The sequence below is a fragment of the Loxodonta africana genome, chromosome 13 (assembly GCF_030014295.1).
Source record: "Loxodonta africana isolate mLoxAfr1 chromosome 13, mLoxAfr1.hap2, whole genome shotgun sequence".
In the NCBI taxonomy this organism is placed as follows: Eukaryota; Metazoa; Chordata; class Mammalia; order Proboscidea; family Elephantidae; genus Loxodonta; species Loxodonta africana.
Window position 1 is genome coordinate 88862287 of NC_087354.1, and position 16266 is coordinate 88878552.

At 35.9% G+C, this 16266-nt stretch overlaps 1 protein-coding gene and 1 pseudogene across 3 annotated transcripts in view; one reads left to right on the plus strand and one right to left on the minus strand.

Annotated features, from left to right (window-relative positions):
* FSTL5 (follistatin like 5) overlaps positions 1-16266 on the minus strand; it is an 865385-nt gene that overhangs the window by 14852 nt on the left and 834267 nt on the right. The gene's annotated exons all lie outside the window — the stretch shown is intronic.
* LOC111752952 (non-structural maintenance of chromosomes element 4 homolog A-like) lies at positions 10525-11567 on the plus strand (annotated as a pseudogene).

A 16266-nucleotide genomic window follows, 5' to 3' on the forward strand; every position in this document is an offset into this window, starting at 1 on the left:
AAATATATTTTAATAATAAAAACGAAGTGGTAGCCAATAAGATTATAGAAGAAAAATTTAACAGGTTAGAAACTGCAAAGGGGAAGAAAAACTATCCATCTTTAAAGCTGACGTGATTGAATATAAGGCAACAAAAAAAACTTACTATAAAATAGAATTCAGAATATTGGAGGGCACAAAAGTAATATCCAGAATTTTGAATATATTTTATACAAAATAACGAAATCGATTAGAATATATACCAAAAGAAAATGATGCATTAACAGCAGCAGGAAAAAAGGTAAAATATCTATGAATACACTTAGGGGACAAAGAAAATAACTAAAATGAAAAGTTGGCAAACCAAACAAATGGGTATTCCTCAAAGGGTGGGGAAAAGCATCAATGGTTTATAAACATCAAAAGATGTATAACCTTAGAATAATTAGGTGAATGTAAATTAAACCAAACATTAGATAGATATTTATTTTCACCAACCCGATTGACAGCAATAATAAAGTTTGTTACTATCCAACACTGGTAATGATGTGAATAAATAAGTTCTCTCGTGCACTGTTGGTAGAAACATAATTACTTTAGGCTTTTTGGAGATAATTCAGCATTCTCTAAAAAAATTAAAATAGGACCCTGCTTTCAGTATTTTCCTTCAATAAATACTTATAAATGACCACAAAGCACCATATACAGCGACATTCATTGCAGAACTGGTTGCAATAAGGAAGTTTAGAAATAATCTAAATATCAAACAATAGAGGAACAGTTAAAGAAATTGAACCATCAACCAAATGCTGCAGTTATAAAATTGGAATTGTATTAGTTTTGACATAGAGAAAAATGTTCATTTTTTAAACAAGTACATACCAGATTAAGGAGAATGCTATCATTTAAATGCATATAAAATAATTGCTTCTATGAATGATCTGAAAGATTACTCGGTGATCTATTCTTCTAAAGAGAAAAGTGCTACGGGATTTATAAAAGGAGACTTATTTATTTACATATATTTCTGCATGGCTTCAATATTGTAAATATGCATGAAAATACATAATTGGAATAATAATCAACCTCATTATTTTCAACTAAATAAAATTAGAGCAGTAAGATATTAGCTTCATCTCACAAATAAGGAAAAAAATACTATGAAGAATGTTCAGTGCAAGTTGCGCTTTCTTATATCGCTAACGGCAGTGTAACCTGCATGTAGAAAACGATTGTAAAAAGACCAGACGTAAGTGAACATTTACGTAAATGATGACATAGCTACTTGATGCAATCGAATACACACGTTATAAACATTTTTTATAAAACACTAAATTAGGGTTAATGCTTATGCGATAAAAATTATATGAAAATAACATGATAAAAATTATATGAATGGTACTATTTAACCATTAAAAATAAAAGAAGTGAAGCACATGCATGGGTGGGAGATATCTGCTCAAAAGCTAACTGTCATCATGTTGGAGACTGGATTAAGCTTTGTCTGTTTCTTTTTCTTTTTTTAAGTTTAAAATGTTCATTCAATTAGCGCTGTTTATTTTTTTAATAAGAAAAAATATATTAAAAGCTAATTAATATCAAGATAAAATCTAAGATAGCTCTCATGATAACGGTTGACTATATTTATTCTTGCATATGTGCGTGCTAAGAGTTCAGTTGTATGTACAGACTGTACTTGGTTCTTCAATAGAAGAGTCCATCACATAAGGACTGGTCTTCAGAGAACTACGGGTTCGAGATGGACATGCTGAAAAGATTACTAAAATGCTAGCATATGTTTCCATATCAAATCCAATATAAAAGATTTGTAAACCCAAAGATAATTTGTATATAAATGAAACAACCAAGGAGATGATGGGACAATAAATAGTACATGTAAAAAAGGATATAGTAACTGAATATTAGACAAAGGGCCAGTGAGAAATGCTATTATCTGTAACATCAACAAAGACATTTTTGCACCAGAATAAAACTAAGAATCTGCAGCTGTGATTTCGGTAGGTACAAGGGTGCATCAGGAAACAATTCAGTGAAAAATTTGGACGCAGGAATGCTTTCTTCTTTCAAGACATCATTCCCTCACATTAATCAGAGATTATTTCTGATATTTCTCTAAATTAGTCTCTTTTGAAATCTGCTTTGAAATCCAAACTACCATTAACTATTTTTTTCAAAACTTCCATACTCAAAATAAAGACTTTTGACTCTCATTTTCAAAAATATTGAAGATTTTCCATTTTTAAGTCTGTAATGTTTTAATTTGGTGACTGAACATCAGAATTTGAAACTAAACGTGATTCTTTTAGATAGATAAAAAAAGGCTTATTTATTTCAGATATTAAACTAAATATACATAGTACTGATCTGAAGAAGAATAACGCTGAAGTAGGGGAATTTGTATAAGCAATTCATCAATTCTGCTTCAAAACTTAATCTTATTAAATTTAGTAGACTTTCCCAAGTGACTTCTTTTTCATTGTCTTTAAAATGATGCAACTGAAGAAATATGCTGTGAAATTTTGTGAGAAAGAAAATAGAAATAGAAAAACTAAAGTGAGACTAATGCTACCCAAATATTGCAATTTCATCAGTTTTATTTCTGCTCGTGTAACGGTGATTATGCTGGTGAATTCCCAAAATACTATGAGAATAAATTAGTTATAAGAAGTTCAGTGTTTTAAATTGTGAAAATCCTGTGAAGGGCAAAGTAGTTATAACTGGGACATTAATAATCACACACTGACATTTGGTCGTATTTCATTGAGACGGAGAGTATTTTGTAGCACCATTTTTAAAATATACAAAAATGCTAATTAATTTAGACCTTAATACTGATTTTTTAAATTTTCTACATTGATTTTAAGTATCTTATAATTTCTTCATTTATTCTTACTTTGCACTCAGTCCTTACAAGATTTTTAAAAGATATTTTCATACCTCCACTAGATTATCAGTAAATTAAGAGGAGATAAAAAACTCAAAGGAAGAGTTACTTGAAATTGACAGCCTGATAAAATAGGAAACAAAACACACATACCCATACATACACAACACTCACACACAATTCACAAATAATAACATATTTGCAATATAAAGGAACAATTTTGCAAATTATGTGAAAAATAATCAACATATTTTAAGAGTTTTTTAACAAAATTATTGTTTTATATGGTAATCTGATCATCAATAATTATCCGAACAGTTAAAAATCTAAATTATTTGACTCATTACCCTGATCCCTTCCTTGAAGGATCTAGATGGCTGTGATTTACTGTGTAACACCCTAAAATATGAAACTAAGCAATGTATTTTGGAAAGAGGGCCACATTGTGTTTCGTTCCATTCTGAAGGTGTTCCTAATTTGTGTGTGTTATATAACTTCTTCTGCTTTGGGTAATAGTGGGATCCAGTTACAGTTTGTTTCTGTGAGGAAAGGACTTCCATCATGTTAGCTTTACATACACTGCACACTTACACCCCTTTGTAGCAGCTGGTACCTACTTTTAGGGAAATTTGAAGATATAAATTAAATCTCACTTATGCCATCTACTGTGAAATCTTAGGCAAGTTATGTAGTCCTTCTTAGAATCCCCTTTCTTCTTCTGAAAAATCAAAGTCACTACTACTTCCCAGAGCTAGTAATAATTAATGATTATAAGTGAAAATCAAAATATAGGGTTGATGCAACAAAAGTTTTAAAGACTCTTCAATACCGTAAAATAATAATGTTGTTCTTAATTTTACGCATAGAATTTTCTTAAATTCAGTGTTTTGGGCAGTAGGTTTTCTTCCTGTTTTCAATAAACTCACAAGAATTCTCTCTTTTATGAAAAAAAGAAAATAATAAATAAAAATAATAAATCTGATGTGGTTTCAAAAATTTAAAGAATTGTTAGTTATTCTAGTAGATCTCTTAGTAGACCTAGTAGATCACTCAGTCTATCAGTATTAAAATGTATCAGAAGGAGGCCTGTTTCTTGCACTTCCTTCCCTGGATATTCCCAGTAAGTTTTTCTACTTTTATTCTATTACTGATCTGTATTCAAAAGTAGAATTTAATCAACATTTCTCTTTTTGAGAAAAAAAAAAAAAAATTACACAACAGGAAATTACGTATACTTTTTCAGCAATAGAATTATATATACTTTATATTTGAAATAAACATTTTTATTGTTCTGTTGTTTTCTTTGGAAACCCTGGTGGTGTAGTGGTTAAGAGCTATGGTTGATAACCAAAAGGTCGGCAGTTCGAATCCACCAGGTGCTCCTTGGAAACTCTATGAAGCAGTTCTACTCTGTCCTACAGGGTCGCTATAGTCAGAATTGACTCCACGGCAGTGGGTTTTTTGTTGTTGTTGTTGTTAGGTGCTTTCCATTTGGTTCTGACTCATAGCGACCCTATGAACAACAGAACGAAACACTGTCCGGTCCTGCACCATCCTCATAATTGTTATTCTTGAGCCCATTGCTGCAGCCACTGTGTCAGTCCATCTTGTTGAGGGTCTTCCTCCTTTTTGCTGACACTCTACTACTAAGTATGATGTCCTTCTCCAGGGACTGATCCCTCCTGATAACACGTCCCAAGTGTGAGACGAAGTCTCGCCATCCTTGATTCTAAGGAGCATTCTGGCTGTACTTCTTCCAAGACAGATTTGTTCCTTCTGGTACCAGTTATCCGTTGCCATTGAGTGGATTCCGACTCATAGTGACCCTTCTTCTGGTAGGCCATGGTGTATTCGATATTCTTCACCAGCACCATAATTCAAAGGTATCAATTCTTCTTTGGTCTTCCTTATTCATTGTCCAGCTTTCACACACATATGAGGCGACTGAAAACACAGTGGCTTGGCTCAGGCTCACTTTAGTCCTTAAAGACACCTTTGTTTTTTAACGCATTAAAGAGGTCTTTTTCTGCAGATTTGTTCAATGCAGTATGTTGTTTGATTTCTTGACTGCTGCTTCCATGGGCATTGACTGTGGATCCAAGTAAAATGAAATCTTTGACAACTTTAAGGCAGAACCTCAAGCAGCTTTGCATTAAAAATTCTGCTTTCTTTGCTGGGCTTCCCCACCCCCGCCCCACAACTTTCATTAAAATCCTGCTTTCTTTGATTGGAAGTTATATGTAAACCCTGTTGCACCTGTGTGGTATGATTAACAATGTTGCTGACATAACTTGTAAAGTCCCTACTTGTAAACCCCTTAAAGGTAACTTTACCTCTGGCCTTTGGGGAGCAGTCTTGGCAGCAGCAGCTCTGACTCCTTTTCCTTGCACTACAATATTAGGGTGCTCTTCTGCCATCCCACCTCAGTCTCACATTTATTGGCCAATATGAGTCATGCCAAGCAAAAACCTGGGGTTTCCACCCAGTAGCAACTTCAAAATTTTCTCCATTTATCATGACGTTGCTTCTTGGTCCAGTTGTGAGGATTTTTGTTTCCTTTATTGGTCTAGGTATTGGAAAATCATACACCAAAAACATGATTAAAGAAAAGGACATCACCCCATATTCCACTTTAAAAATTAAATCTATAGGATGCTGGCAAAAATGGGGTGCAAGTAACTCCAAGGTCCTCCACAAGACGGAACATGTGAGAATGAACTTAATCAGATCTCTGGAAAATAGGCTAAATTTTTAGCAACCAAGCAAATGCTGAATCCATGAAAAAGATGACAACACAGTAGGAAAACTTTGTGGTGTTTTAATTTAACCTCACCCCAAGCACCTCCCCAAAGCAGTGGCCATCTAGAAGATAGTAGTCTGTGTTCCTGGTGTGAGTACATGATTCCAGAAGGAGCAGAGTGGACCTTGCTCCCATGTAATCTTGTTTGTTTGTTTGATTAGTCTGGGCTGTTTTGCCTAACTCAAAACTCTCATTTCAGAGAGTCAGCTAAGCAAAGATTGTTCTTTAAAATCATTGACAGGCAAATGAAAAAGCTCTGACACCATGGGACAAAAGATTACAATTGGGCCAAAAAATAGATACAACAAAAGTCTGGGGAGAAAAACTGGGGAAAGAATTACCTTGAGGATTAAGGGTTTTGAAAAGTGCCCAGTGTATACTGGTGACTCTAGAAAGCCATATGTGTACCCAGGGCAAGACACCTGCTCAAAGACACCTGAGAACGCCCTATTCGTTCATCTCTGACTGATCTTCAGGATCAACACAAACAGAAAGTAAAGGCTAAGCCAGAGATGTAAATACCTTGACTAAGCATTGAAGGAGTGTGCCTACCACAGCCAAACTGCAAAGACAGACAGGCATTTTTTTTTTTTTTTCCTTTAATTTTCTGGATCCAAGCATTTAAGGACACCTCTGTCAAACCATTAGCTGACCACAAGCTAAAAGAAGTGACTTCAGAGAAAACACACAAAAAGAATACAGGCTGTCAAGGATTGAATTGTGTCCCCCCAAAAATATGTGTCAACTTTGCTAGGCCATGATTCCCAGTATTGTGTGATTGTCTACCGTTTTGTTACCTGATATGATTTTCCTATGTGTTGTAAATCCTACCTCTATGATGTTAATGAGGTGGGATTAGAGGCAGTTATGTTAATGAGGCAGGACTCACTCCATAAGATTAGGTTGTGTTTTAAGTCAATCTCTTTTGAGATGTAAAAGACAGAAGCCAGCTGAGAAACAGGGGTACCTCATTCAACCAAGAAAGCACCACCAGGGGCAGAGTGAGCCCTTTGCACCTGGGGTTCCTGCCTGGAGAAGCTCCTAGAAGAAGGGGAGATTGATGACAAAGTCCTTCCCCCAGGGCCAACAGAGAAAGAAAGGCTTCTCCTAGAGCTGGCACCCTGAATTTGGACTTCTAGCCTCCTAAACTGTGAGAGAATAAACTTCTGTTTGTTAAAGCCATCCATTTTTGACATGTCTGTTACAGCAGCACTAAAAAACTAAGACACAGGCTTTACCAAATTAGTTTAGAAAGATCAGTGAACAAACAAATATAACCCACCACAAGCAAATACAACAAACCCTGAGGTGCAGAGTCTGATTATCAGAGTTACCACATTATAATATTCAAAATGCCCAGTTGACAACAAAAAATTACGCTAGCAATGAAATTTTTTTTTTAAAGTATGCACATTTGCAGATCTTCTCAGTTTATGACAGGTCCAAGATCATGCTTTTACAATTGCTGATGCAATTGTAGAATTTAGTTCATAGGGACCATGTGTTAATCATGAGAATATTTTTCAGGTGTCTTAAATCTTTATATCCCTCAGATTTCATACAGAAATGTCAACATGGATTCAATCAAGATATTTGTCTAATGTTCATTAGTTAAAATCAACAAAAAAGTAAGGAAAAATGCTAAAGACAACAAAAGCAAGAAATAACTTAGAAAAGCAGATGACAGAGAAGAATTAACAACAAACCAATCTAGCAATCCCAGAAACATATTGCCAACAGAAATTTTATTTATTTCTTTTCTTTATCTGGAAAAAAAATTGATAGTGCTTTAAATATTTTCTTTAAGTTTTGATAAGAATTCCAATATAAAGAAAAAAATATATACTCTGATTCATGTTCCTAACGATTGTATAGTGAAAAGGTATGTTTTGGGGTCAGGTCTGGCTTTGAGTCTTGGTTCTCTCATGTACTAGTGTTGGCATTTTGAGTAAGTTACTTTAGTTTGGAAACCCTCGTCACATAGTGGTTAAGTGTTATGGCTGCTATCCAAAAGGCTGGCAGTTCGAATCCACCAGGCACTCCTTGGAAACTCTATGGGGCAGTTCTACTCTGTCCTATAGGGTTACTATGAGTCACAATCAACTTGATGGCAATGGGTTTGGTTCCTCTGAGATTTGTTCTTCTCTTTGTTATATGTGCTAATAACGTATAACCAATGAAGATTAACGAAAAGTACATTTGAATTCTGATGTACTGTAAGTCCTTAGTAAATTATAGCTATTATCATGAATAGTAATTTTAAGTTACCAAGAAAGTATATTCAAATTAAAAAGAATAAAAATATCTGACACGAATTTATTCTTATAAATATATTTAAGAGTTACATAATGATTTTTTTTTTTTTCTGCTTCAGTAGGTTTTCTTGTCAGTTAACTTATTTTGAGTTAAAAAAATCACTTAACTATTTTGGCTTTAAAATAATTTCTCATCTTTAAGCTACTCAAAAAGATACATGCTCATTACGGGGGTTACGTATCTAGCTTTTCAGGATATCAACTGTTAATTTGTTTTAATGTTGTTCTTTAATCTATGTCTACAATGGGTGGGTTTGTGATAGATGGCCTACAGAAACCATTTCTTTATTTGGCAAACTAAGCACTCATCTACTTTAAAATTCCATATGGAGAAATATTTCTGCTTAGCACAATGAAGTGTATGAAATGATATTTACTTTAGTTTTGACTCTACGTTTTTATTTATTGATGAGCTTTTATATGTCGCTCTGTCAGCATTAAAGTATGGACTAGCAAATTATTATTCCTAAAGTACGATGACCTAGTGCAATATGCAATTTTATTATTCTTTTTTGAAGAAAAAAACTAAAAATTTTTATTAGATGATGAGAGTAAATATTGTTCTTTTATTCTGGTGACTTCAAAAGGATTGCCATGGCTCATCAGCAATTTAATTTACAGAATTGATAGAACCAGTGAACTTTCATTTAAATCCCGTAATATTTTTATGCCATTGACAATTTTTATTTTGTCATATTTCTCAGAAGCTTTTCCTGTTTGTTTTGTTTGTTTCTACTGAATATTTTATTTTCCTATTATGTGGCCATTTTATTTTAAAATATGACTGAAATTGTTACCTGTTCTCTCTCCACATCATAGCTTTGGTTATGTACAAAATGTTAATTCACAGTACTTTTTTTCTGAATTAATTTCTGCAATTTTTAAAAATTTTCTGCATGAAAACATGAACCAATATTGGAGCCTCTTTAAGTCTGTGTCAGTTGCCCATTTTCCTATAGTCTCATGCCTACTTTTAACATTCAGGACATTGTACTAAAATTTGTGTATTCAACATCATCTCTTTTTAAATTATTTAACAAACATACATAAAACTGACTATTTTAAATTTCAATAGAAGCCTAATTGAACTGGGTTTATTTGTTAAATCCACTAATTTTTTTTTCCATAATTTTGCTTGACAACCAATAACTTTTTTTTTCCCTACATTTTACCCAAGGCCATTCATAAAATGATTCCTGTGCCAAAATTTTTACAAATTTTCAATAACACCATCCTACTTTCTAACAAATATATATTTACTGTTTTCTCTAATATGTTCCTTCCCTTCTTTTTTCATAATTTTCTCCACTAATGGTGTTCTGTTCAACAGCTAGCTTACCAAGAAAAAAAAAACCGTCTCTGTCTAGTCAGTTCTGACTCATAGTAACCCGATTTGACAGAGTAGAACTGCCACAGAGTTTCTGAGGAGTGCCTGGTGGATTCGAACTGCCAACCTTTTGGTTAGCAGCTGTAGCACTTAAGCACTGTGCCACCAGGGTTTCCACAACTATTTAGAAATTCATCATTGCATGTAGAACAGCTTTTGTATTTGAGGAGTTTATAGAGTTAAGAACAGCCAGCTATCTGAGTCCAGATATCACCACATATTATCTGTGTGGCTCTTGGTGATATAGTTTCCTCATTTGTGAAATGGGGATCGTAACAGCATCTACTCATAGGCTTTTTGTAAGGATTAAATAAATTAATTCATGTAATGCCAATGAAACAGTGTCTAGCACACATTCACTGTCTTACATGCTTGTTAAATAAATATTAAAAGAGACATTGATGGATACACAAATTACTACACAGTGATAGTCATAATTAGTTGTAAAATCTTTTTGGAAAATGGATAATGAACATAATCTGATGGAAATTATAAAAGTTTTTTTTTTGGAGGAAATAACGTAAGTGTTGGAAAGTGGTCAGATGAAGAAGTGGAAAAACACATTTCAAATGTAGGCACAAAACAAGCAGCCATGATCTGTAAGGTCCGGGGTCCCTAGGTGGTGAAAATGATTAATGTGTTGGGGTACTAAACAAAAAGCTGTTTGCTTGAGTATATTCAGAGGTGCTTCATAAGAAAGGCCTGGTGATCTATTTCTGAAAAATCAGGCACTGGAAACCTTGTGCAGCACAGTTCTATTCTGACACGCATGGGGTCACTATGAACTGGAATCAAATCAAAGGTGACTGTTGGTAGTTCCTGTAATGGCAAGTACAAGCAGCCTGGCATTACACAAGCAAAATATGTAAAGCAGGGATACTTATGTCACCCGTGTATCTAAGCTCCTTGAGAGGTGAGACGTGGGCTAGCATCTCTGTGGTTCTTGTAGTCTCCAACACAGAACTTTACACATAAGAGTCACTCATCATCTCATGCAGTATTCTTGTAATAGCTTCCTAAGCTTTTTCTCAACCACTTTTCTCAACTACATTTCCATCTATTTCATAGTGAGTTTTCAAAATAACTTTCAGTACACACATAATACCTCAAAGGAAGAGAGGACTGAAGAACTGACAAATTAATGGAGGTCCTTGAAGAGGCTGACACTGTGTTTAATGGAATGTCCCAAGCAAGAGAAACAGTCCTAGGTGCTCAGTTGTTTTGGCTTTCAGTATGGGAAAAGAGAAAGCAAAGCAGCTGTGCTCTGATCTGAACTCCTTTGATATGTTAAGGTATGTTGAGACTCTACTGACACATATGGGTGTAAATTCGCTAGAAGCTGCAGAGCTCATCCACGATGAAGATAGCTCTGGTTCTGATAGCCTATGACTCCTGAAAAAATATCACACAAAACAGCAGAAAACATCTTTAATAAAACCCATACATTCCACTTTCTGTTGGGTTCAGTACACGGAGAGCTCCCTGTGCCAAAGCTAGGAGCTGATCATCCAAGAAACGTTTGTATGATAGAAGAGCAGAGGGCAATTCCTGCCTGTTTAAAAACAATGGAAGAATCTTACCAAGAAATAACAGAAAAAGAGGTAGAAAGAATCTTGGGATTGTTTCAAACATATTTTCAAGAAGATCCTGATACACCTATGTCCTTCTTTGACTTTGTGGTTGATCTACATTCTTTTTCCCATGAGAGAGAAATCATCTTTCATGTTTCCTTCATTATAAGGGATGGTTTTGTAAGAATAAGACTTGATGAAGATTGACTACAAATAATGAAGCCTATTAATATCAACCAGGAAAATGAGGGAGTTGACCCTAACACCCAAATTAGGCATCAAGGATTTATAGTTTTGAGTTACTGGGACTGGGAAGAGATTGGAAGACCTTCAAGATTTCAGTGCCTGTGATTGCTTCAGGTCAGGGCCAGCAGAGGCTGAGTGCTGGATGCCAACACAGGGACTCAAATGGACAGTGAAAGGCAAACAGAGAAGCAATATATATTGTATATACTGTACGATTAAACATTTCCTTTTTTGTTTGTTTTTGGTCTTAGCTCTCCAAATTCATCTCCTACCTCTTGAGCCACAGCTCCAAGCCACTCCTTAAACATGCTAGGATCATTTCTGTTTAGTAACACTGCACTTGCTAGTGCCTCTACCTAAAATATTATTTTCTTAGATCTTGGCTTGATTGGTCTCTTGCTTTTATTTCTAATAAATTTCATCTTTTTTTGGAGGTGCAGCCAACATGGCAGTATAGACAGAAGCACCATGCTATCTCTCTGCAGCAAAGACTTGAAAAACTAAGTAAAACAAATAAAAAGATCAATCTTAAAACCTTTGGCATCAAATGAAGGGATAAAGAACTAGACCAAACACTGAATGGAAGAAGAAACTGACAGAGAACAGAGAATGGAGAGAGATACAGAGTAGAAGTAAACTGCCAGCTAACATGGCACGGCTTTGCCATCTTGGAGAACAGACAGCAACGACCTTGGATAGGGAATATAGGAAGGCAATTTCATGGAGCTTCCAACAGGAGATAGAACAGGTAACCAGAGAAACACACTTTCCTACCCCTTGCCCTTCTGCCCTGTACACTACCTTCACAACTTCTTGACAGGCCATGGTTGCTTGGCCAGAGAGACACTGGCTCACTGCAACCCCAGGTCTGCCCCACTCCCACCAACCAGCTCCCTCAGCACCATTTTATTTTCTTTCCCTTACCTCCTTTTCCTTCTCCCTCCCACCTAGTCCTCTGCAGTGCTTCCTGATGGACCATGCTGTACTGCATGGTGAGAAAGACACCAGCTCACTGCCACACTGGTTCTACCCTGCTCCCAGTGGCCAGCTCCCTCAGAGCCATTTTTTTCTCTCTCTTTCCCTTCCTTCCTTTCCTTTTTCCCACCTACCTAGCCCTGTGCACTACCTCCACCCCTTCTCAACAGACTGTGCCACACCACTCAGCTAGAGAGCCACCAGCACCTGGGCTCCCTGGGTCTGCCGAGCAGCCAACCACCAGCTTCTGCTGTGATACCATTTTTTTTTTTTAATTTCTTTTTACGTTTATTTGTCCCTCTTCTTCCTTTTCTTTCTCACTCCCACCTAGCTATGCACAGCACATCCCTTCCCTTCCAACTGCCCTCGGGTCTGCCCTGCCCCCACTGGCTGGCTCTGGCTGAGCCATTTCTTTTCTTTTTTTTTTTTTTTCTGTTTCCCTTTTCTTTCTCTCACTCATCTAGCCCAGTATACCACCTTTTCCCATTCTTGATGGGCTGTGCCATGTGGTTTGGCGAGAGAGACACCAGCTAGCCACCACTCCCAACCCACCCCACCCCTACGTGCTGGCTCCTTCAGTGCCATTTTTTTCTTTTGTTTTTGTTTCTCTGTCTTCTTTCTTCTTCCCACCTAGCTCTGCACAACACATTCCCCTGCCTTCCAAGCAGCCCTTATTTCTACCCTATCCCCACTCACCAGTACCCATGGCACTGTCAGGTTTTTTTTTTTTTTTCATTTTTTTTTTTATTGTATTGCATTTTTTCTTTTCTCTCTCTTCCTTTTCTTTTTCCCTAGGGCCTAGCCCCATATGACATCTTCCCTCTGCCTCTGGACCCTTCTGCACCACTGCAGCTGGATAGCCAAGGGACTACCACTGTCCTGGGTCCACACCAAGACCACTGCACCATCATTTATTTTATTTTTACTTTATTCTTTTCTTTCTTCCTCCCATCTATCCTTGTACACCACCTCCCTGATCATCTTTCCCCCGAGGCCACAAGTCCACCCAGACCCCACCTGCCAGCTAATTAAAAAAAAAAAAAAAAAAAAAAAAAAAAAAACCTTTATCTCTTTTCTTCTCTTTTACTTCCTGACCTAGCCCTGTATCCCACTCCACCTTCCAAACATCCCCAACGTGCCACCAAGTCAAAGGCACACCTGATGCTCAGGGCAGCTGCCACACCAGGCCCACACTGCCCCCTCCCCCAGTGCATGACTAGCTGCTGAATGGTGGAAAGTGAACCCATCCTATATGGCTAGGGGCTGTGAAAACTTCATACCACTGAACCAACATCAGGAGATAGACAGCACTTGCCCTGTACACCCTCAGCCAGCTTGCCAAACCAGTATAAAATGAAGCAGGCTCACCTCCAGGCTTACCTGTTGGTGCTCTGTTCACCCTGAGAAGTTGGTGACAGCTATTATGCCCATAGATGAGCAAGCAGAAAAACATGCCTGGCCTGCCTGCACTGACAAATCAAAACGAAACAAGAAAGAAGGACAAAACAAATGAAAATACAATCAACAAATAAAGAAAATAATATCTTAATGTCTCAGAAACAGCAGACAGTATCAAAACATAAAAAAAGGTAAGTTGGCTCCAACAAATGACAAAAATAAAGAATCAGATGACCTTCTTGTGGTAGAAAAGGCAGTGGAACTACCTGATATGGAATTCGAACATTAATATTTAAGACTTTCCAAGAGATAAGGAAAACACAGATAAAAACAATGAAAACATAGCCATAAAAAAAAAAAAAGCATTCAGGAAAATAATACAAGAACAAAATGTCAAAATAAATACACAATTAGAAGTCATACAAAACAGCAACTAGAAATCCAGGAGATAAACAACAAAATTTCAGAAATGGACAACTCAATAGAAAGTTTTTGGAGCAAATTTGAAGCAATGGAAGACAGAATCAGTGAGATTGAAGAAAATCCATGGTTACCACTTTGTTTAAAGAAAAATCAGTGAAAAGAATGAATAAAAATGAACAAAATCTAAGAATTACATAAAACACATTAAGAACAAAAATTAGCATGTGACTGGAGTTTCAAAACAGGAGGAGAAAATGGAAGACAGAGAAAACTGTTGCAAATTTCCTGGCAAAAAACATCCCAAATATCAAGAGAGATGAAAAGCTGACCATCCAAGAATCTCAACATACCCCATATAAGATAGACCGCAGAGAAAGTCACCAAGACACATCATAATCACACTGTCAAAACCAAAGACAAAGGAAGAATCCTGAGAGTAGACTGACAAAAATGAAACATCACTTTAAATGAGAAAACAATAAGACAAAACTCTGATTACTCAGCAGAAACTATGCAAACAAGAAGGCAATGGGATGACATATAGAACGTTGAAAGAAAAGAACTGCTGCTACTCGACGGCACTGGGTTTGTTTTTGGTTACCCAAGAATAATATATCCTGAAAAACTCTTTCTCAAATATATTGACAAATATAGGACATTTCCAGATAAACATAAATTAAGGAAATTTGCAAAAATTAAACCACATTTACAAGAAATGTTAAAGGAGTCCTCTGTTTAGAGAACCAACAGCATCAGACAACAACCTAAGTCTAAGACACAGAATGGCATCAGCCAAATGCCAATCTAGATTTAAAAATCTCAATAATAAAACAAAGGTAAAAGACTTAAAACAGGGAACAAAGACATCAATCTATAAAGAATGACACCATCAAAACAATAAAAGGGTAAAGGAGTAGGTATAGAACTTTCAAATGGAGAGGAAGTTAAGGCAATATCAGGTAATAAAAGACTGGTTCAAACTTAGGAAGCTAAGTGTAAATTTCAAGAACACTGCAAAGAAAGTTAAACTCATCAGATTAAAAAAGAAGAAAAACAAAGATTCAGTAAATAGAAAATTTACAATAAGGAAAGAAAAGAAAATTCACAAGTAAAAGGAACTCAGCACAGAGAGTTAGAGAAACAAAGAAAACGTCAGCACCACACAAAAAAAGCCCAACAATATGACAGCAATAAACGCATACCTATTGATAATCACACTGAATGCAAATGGTTTAAATGTGCCTGTAAAGAGACACAAAGTGGCAGAATGGATTAAAAAAACAAAAAACACAAGCCACCAATATGCTGTCTATAAGAGACATGTCTTAGATACAAGGCATAAACTTATGACAAATTAAATGGCGAAAAAATACATCAAGCAAATGGTAACCATAAAATGGCAGGGGTAGAAATACTAATCTCAGATAAAACAGATTTTAATGCAAAATGTACAATAAAAGGCAAGAAAGGACTTTATATAATGATTAAATGAACAATCCACCAAGAAGACAAAACCTTAATAAATATATACAAACCCAATGACAGTGCCCCAAAATACATAAAACAAACTCTTACAGCATTGAAAAGAGAAAAAGAGAGTTCTACCGTAATAATAAGCGACTTCAACACACCACTCTTGGTAGAGGATTGAGAAAATGTAGAAAGAAAGTCAACAAAGATACAGAAGATCTGAAGGCCAAAATTGAACCACTGGACCTCATAGTCATATACAGAACACTCCACTCAACAGCAGCAAAGTATACATTCTTTTCCAATGCACACAGAACATTCTCCAGAACAGACCACATTTTAGGTCACAAAGCAACCCTCGATAAAATCCAAAAATAATACAAAGCATTCTCTCTGATCACAATGCCATAAAAGGAGAAATTGATAACAGGACGAGCAAGGAAAAAAACCAAATACATGAAAACTAAATAATACCATACTTAAAAACAACTGAGTAATAGAAGAAATCAAAAAGGAAAAAAAAAAAAAAAAACCCTAGAGTCAAAATGAAAACACATCATACTAAAACCTTCGGGATACAGCAAAGGCAGTGCTTAGAGTCCAATTTACAGCATTAAACACACACATCAAAAAAGAATTGGTCAAAACCACAAAGTTACCCCATAACTATACAAATAGAAAGAGAACAGCAAAAAGAAGCTTCAGCCACAAGAAGAAAGGAAATTATATAGATCAGACCAGAAACAAATGAAATAGAGGACAGAAAAACAATAGAAAGAACAAGACCAAAAGTTCTT